This window comes from Panthera uncia, assembly GCF_023721935.1.
Source record: "Panthera uncia isolate 11264 chromosome E2 unlocalized genomic scaffold, Puncia_PCG_1.0 HiC_scaffold_20, whole genome shotgun sequence".
NCBI lineage: Eukaryota > Metazoa > Chordata > Mammalia > Carnivora > Felidae > Panthera > Panthera uncia.
In genome coordinates this window covers 11,200,611-11,206,610 of record NW_026057589.1, presented here as the reverse complement: position 1 = coordinate 11,206,610, position 6,000 = coordinate 11,200,611, and positions in this window count along the sequence as shown.

The window sequence follows — 6,000 nt, the reverse complement described above, 5'->3', positions numbered from 1 at the left end:
CAATTAGTGTGACACTGATTTTTTAAAGCTTTTGTTAAGACTTGCTTTGTGTCCTCGTATATGGCAAGTTTTTCCAAATATTACTTATCTGGAAAGTATATACATGAATATTAGAATCATTGTGCAGATCTGGATTAGAGATTACACTGTTAACAGCTTTCTTCAAATTCTTTCTAGCCTTACTAATAATTTGTATGTTGATCATTTATTTAGAAAAGGGTATTATGTCTCCCATCACAACTACAGATTTGTCATTTTATTCTTGTAACTGTCAATTTTTTCTGTATATATTTGTGGCTGTGTAAATAGGTACATACCAACTTTTTTTATACATACTTGGAATTTTTCATTTTATAATTTGTGGTATAACAAAGCTTATGCCTTAAAGAACATTGGATCTGATATTAATGTATTATATTAGCTTTCTTTTTAATAGTGTTTGCCTCATACATCTAATCTGTGTCTTAACCTGTCAAGTATGCCTCTTATAAGTAAAATGCAGGTGAATTAAAAAAAATCTGACAACCTGGTTTTCTGATCTGGTAAGATTGCTGTATCTGAAAACTAATATTTGAGTATATCTCTATCATAATATTTTGTATTTAATATTTTTATTTGCTCTCTCTTAGAACTTCCTTGTCTTTTCCTGCCTTCTGTTAACTTGACAAAGTTTTTTTTAATTAAAAAATAGTTTATATTAAGTACTGAGGGAATAAAAATGGATACTATAAAATATGCATAAGGTATGACTAGCTCTTGATTTTAACGTGTGGATATAGTAATCAACTGATTAATATTAGATCTTGCGAAAACTGAGAGATGTGTTAAACACTTCTGAAATAAGTTGGTGAATTTATTTATTTCTCTTTATAGGTCTGTCAATTTTTGCTTTATTTACTTTTACACCCTCTTATTATGTGCACTTAGAAATGTATCTTTCTACTGAGCTGAAGATTTTATACTTATGTAGTAGCTATCTTTATCTCTATTACAACTTTGCCCTTAAAGTCTACATGCCATTTATAGAGTCCTTCAAACTTTAAAAAATATTTATATTACCTACCATTACCTTTCTTTTAGTAATTCCACATAAACTCTTGCATACATACCTACTTTACCACAGCCTAAATATAATAAATATCTAAATATCCAATCTTTCTTTCTGAAGATTAGAGAGACCTTAACTTTTAACTCCAATCACTTTGTATCCTCCTTATAGTTCTAGTCTGTGTTCTCAGCTTTAAGGAGATATTTACTTGGGCAGTTCCTGAATTTTGACTACTGTTCTTTCTACCTTGGAAACTCATAAAAACCAAAGGTTCAACTCAATTCTGTGAATGCCTTTAAGGTGAAAGTGAACTGCTTACTTTACTGAGGTTCTTGTTTCATTTAGTTTTAGGCTTCAGTTTCCCTTACTTTCTTACCACCTCATTGATAGAGTTAAATTGTTTAAGTTTTATTCAGCATTTTTAATTGTTTTTTAGTGGGAAGGTGGTGTTAGTACTTAGTTAACCATATTGCTACAAATAAAATTCATCTAAATTTTCTTTACTCTGCCTCTTTTCCTTTCATGTTTGGAAATAACACATTGCAATTTTACATTTTTAATGGATACATCTAAGCTTTTACCATAGAAAACTTACTTTAAATCTAAAAGCAATCAATTTAACTTCTTCTCAAAAAATTTTTCTATCTTCTTCACAAATAATACAAGGCATTCAGCACTCTAAGGCAAAATTCTCTTCCTTCTTACATGACATTATTGTTCAGTATTTCAGTTCCACTCTTAATTTTCCTTTTAAAAAGCTGTTTAAACAAATAATTATAGTTTTGGGGCACCTGAGTGGCTCACTCAGTTAAGCGTCTGACTTTGGCTGAGATCATGATCTTGCAATTCGTGGGATCGGGCCCTGTGTCAGGCTCTGTGCTGACAGCTCAGGGACTGGAGCCTGCTATGGATTCTGTGTCTCCCTCCCTCTCTCTGTCCCTCCCCCACTCATGCTTTGTCTCTCTCTCTCTCTCTCTCTCTCTCTCTCTCTATCTCAAAGATAAATAAAACATTAAAAAATATTTTAAAAATGGCTATAGTTTTTTTCCAGGGGAATTCTACCAAACATTTAAGGAAGAGTTAACACTTATCCTCTTGAAACTGTTCCAAAAAATAGAAATGGAAGGAAAACTTCCAAACTCTTTCTATGAAGCCAGCATTACCTTGATTCCAAAACCAGACAGAGACCCCACTAAAAAGGAGAGTATAGACCAATTTCCCTGATGAACATGGATGCAAAAATCTTCAACAAGATATTAGCCAACTGGCTCCAACGATACATTAAAAAAATTATTCACCACGACCAAGTGGGATTTATACCTGGGATGCAGGGCTGGTTCAATATCCACAAACAATCAATGTGATTCATCACATCAATAAAAGAAAGGACAAGAACCATATGATCCTCTCAATAGATGCAGAGAAACCATTTGACAACATACAATAAAAACCTTCAAGAAAGTAGGGATAGAAGGAACCTTGATAAAAACCTTGATAAATACCTTCAAGAAAGTAGGGATAGAAGGAACATACCTCGAGATCATAAAAGCCATATATGAATGACCCAATGCTAGTATCATCCTCAATGGGGAAAAACAGAGCTTTCCCCCTAAGGTCAGGAACAAGACAGGGATGTCCACTCTCATCAATGTTATTCAACATAGTATTGGAAGTCTTAACCTCTGCAATCAGACAACACAAAGAAATAAAAGGCATCCAAATCGGCTAGAAGGAGGTCAAACTTTCACTCTTCACAGATGACATGATACTCTATATGGAAAACCCCAAAGATTCCACCAAAAAACTGCTACAATTGATTCATGAATTCAGCAAAGTTGCGGGATATAAAATCAATGCACAGAAATCGATTGCATTCCTATACACCAACAGTGAAGCGACAGAAAGAGAAATCAAGGAATCGATCCCATTTACAGTTGCACCAAAAACCATAAAATACCTAGGAATAAATCTAACCAAAGAGGTGAAAAACCTATATGCTGAAAACTATAGAAAGCTTATGAAAGAAATTGAAGAAGACACAAAAAAAATGGAAAAAGATTCCATGCTCCTGGATAGAAAGAACAAATATTGTTAAAATGTCGACACTACCCAAAGCCATCTACATATTCAATGCAATCCCTATCAAAATAACACAAGCATTCTTCACAGAGCTAGAACAAATAATCCTAAAATTTGTATGGAACCAGAAAAGACCCCAAATAGCCAAAGCGATCTTGAGAAAGAAAACCAAAGCAGGAGGCATCACAATCCCAGACTTTAAGCTATGCTACAAAGCTATAATCAGCAAGAGAGTAAGGTATTGGCACAAGAACAGACACTCAGATTAATAGAACAGAATAGAGAAACCAGAAATGGACCCACAAACAAATGGCCAGCTAATCTTTGACAAAGCAGGAAAGAATATCCAATGGAATAAAGACAGTCTCTTCAGCAAGTGGTGCTGGGAAAACTGGACAGCGACATGCAGAAGAATGAACCTGGACCACCTTCTTACACCATACACAAAAATAAACTCAAAATGGATGAAAGACCTCAATGTAAGACAGGAAGCCATCAAAATCCTCGAGGAGAAAGCAGGCAAAAACCTCTTTGATCTTGGCCTCAGCAACTTCTTACTCAAAACATCTCTGGAGGCAAGGGACACAAAAGCAACAATGAACTAGTGGGACCTCATCAAAATAATAAGCTACTGCACAGCAAAGGAAACAATCAGCAAAACTAAAAGGCAACCGACAGAATGGGAGAAGATATTGGCAAATGACATATCAGATAAAGGGTTAGTATCCAAAATCTATAAAGACTTATCAAACTCAACACCCAAAAAACAAATAACCCAGTGAAGAAATGGGCAAAAGACATGAATAGACACTTCTCCAAAGAAGACATCCAGATGGCCAACTGACACATGAAAAGATGCTCAACATCACTCATCATCAGGGAAATACAAATCAAAACTACAATGAGATACCACCTGACACCTGTCAGAATGGCTAACATTAACAACTCAGGCAACAATAGATGCTGGATGTGGATGTGGAGAAAGAGGATCTCTTTTGCATTGTTGGTGGCAATGCAAGCTGGTGCAGCCACTCTGGAAAACAGTATGGAGGTTCCTCAAAAAACTAAAAACAGAACTACCCTATGACCCAGCAACTGCACTACTAGGCATTTATCCACGGGATACAGGTGTGCTGTTTCGAAGGGACACAGGCACCCCCATGTTTAGAGCAGCACTATCAACAATAGCCAAAGTATGGAAAGAGCCCAAATGTCCATCGATAGATGAATGGATAGAGAAGATGTGGTATATATATATACAATGGAGTATTACTCAGCAATCAAAAAGAATGAAATGTTGCCATTAGCAACTATGTGGATGGCACTGGAGGGTATTATGCTAAGTGAAATTAGAGAAAGACAGAAATCATATGACTTCACTCATAAGAGGACTTTAAGAGACAAAACAGATGAACATACAGGAAGGGAAGCAAAAATATAAAAACGGAGGGGGACAAAACAGAAGAGACTCACAAATACGTAGAACAAACAGGGTTACTGGAGGGGTTGTGGGAGGGGGGATGGGCTAAGTGGGTGAGGGGCACTAAGGAATCTACTCCTGAAACCATTGTTGCACTAGATGCTATTTTGGATGTAAATTTTAAAAAAGAAAAAAATTAAAAAAATTAAAAAATGACTATAGTTTTAAGGAAGTGCAAGGATAATACAGGGAGGTTCCATGTTCCCTTCATTCAGTTCCCCCACAATAGTTATATCTTAAAATAACTACCGCAAAACACCAAAACCAGAAAATTTACATTGATACAATATGTATATACCAGTTCTATGTCCTTTTATCATGTGCAGGCTCAGATAACCATAACTAAGATACAGAATGTTCCATCACCACAGAGTTCTCTCTCATGCTTTATAATCATCTCACTCCTTTCTGCCACTCCCCATCGCCATTCTTAACTCCTGGCAACCATGAATATGCTCTCCTTCTCTATAATCTTGCAATTTTGAAGATGTTGTATAAATGGAATCACATCTTATATGACCTTTTGAGTTGGCTTTTTTTTTTTTTCACTCAGAATAATGCCTTTCTTCCTTCTAGGCTCATTTTTCTATTACTTGAAGTATTCTTTGGTAATTCTTTCAGAGAGTCTATAAGTGAGTGAAATGTTTCACTTCTTGTTTGTTTTTAAAATGGCCTTGTTATGCTCCCTTTCTTCAATAAGAGCTTAAGTGAGATTATGTATCAATCATGGGTCAAAAAAAGAACAAAACATTTCAAATACTTAAAGGTTATAAGTATTTCATACAGAAACTTAGGTGCTTACAAACCTGTTGGGAAAAGTATTAATCACTTCTTCATCAAATATGATCTCACCTTCATTCTTCCGTGGTTTCCATCTGGATTCCTATTACATGTATGTTGGATCTTCTCACTTTATTTGCCATGTCTATGAAACTCCACAGTTTGTGTCTCTATAACTGTGTACTGCTTCTAAGGTAACTTCCTCAGATCTATCTTCTAATTGTTAATTCTCTCTTCACTGGCCAAATTTTTCATTTTTATATATTCTGCTTTTATGTTTTAGTGTTTTGTTGAAAATATTTTATATTTTTCTACATACATTCTCTATTCAATTATCTGAAGTTGATAAAGGCTAATTCTGGTGTATTTTGGGTCTCCTGACTCTTGTTCACATTGGCTGTGTTCTTGCATATTTTGTAGCTTTTGGATAATGAGTCTATGTTAATAGTTCATTTTTTTTGAGGAAATACAGTATCGCCTAGTTTGGGGGTTCATGATTCTAGAATGGCTTCTATTTTAGTTTCTTATAAGACACCTTGAACATTCATTTTAAGTTACTACTTTCATGTTGCTTTCTCAGCATATGGAGTGTAAGGAGTGTAAATTTAAATCT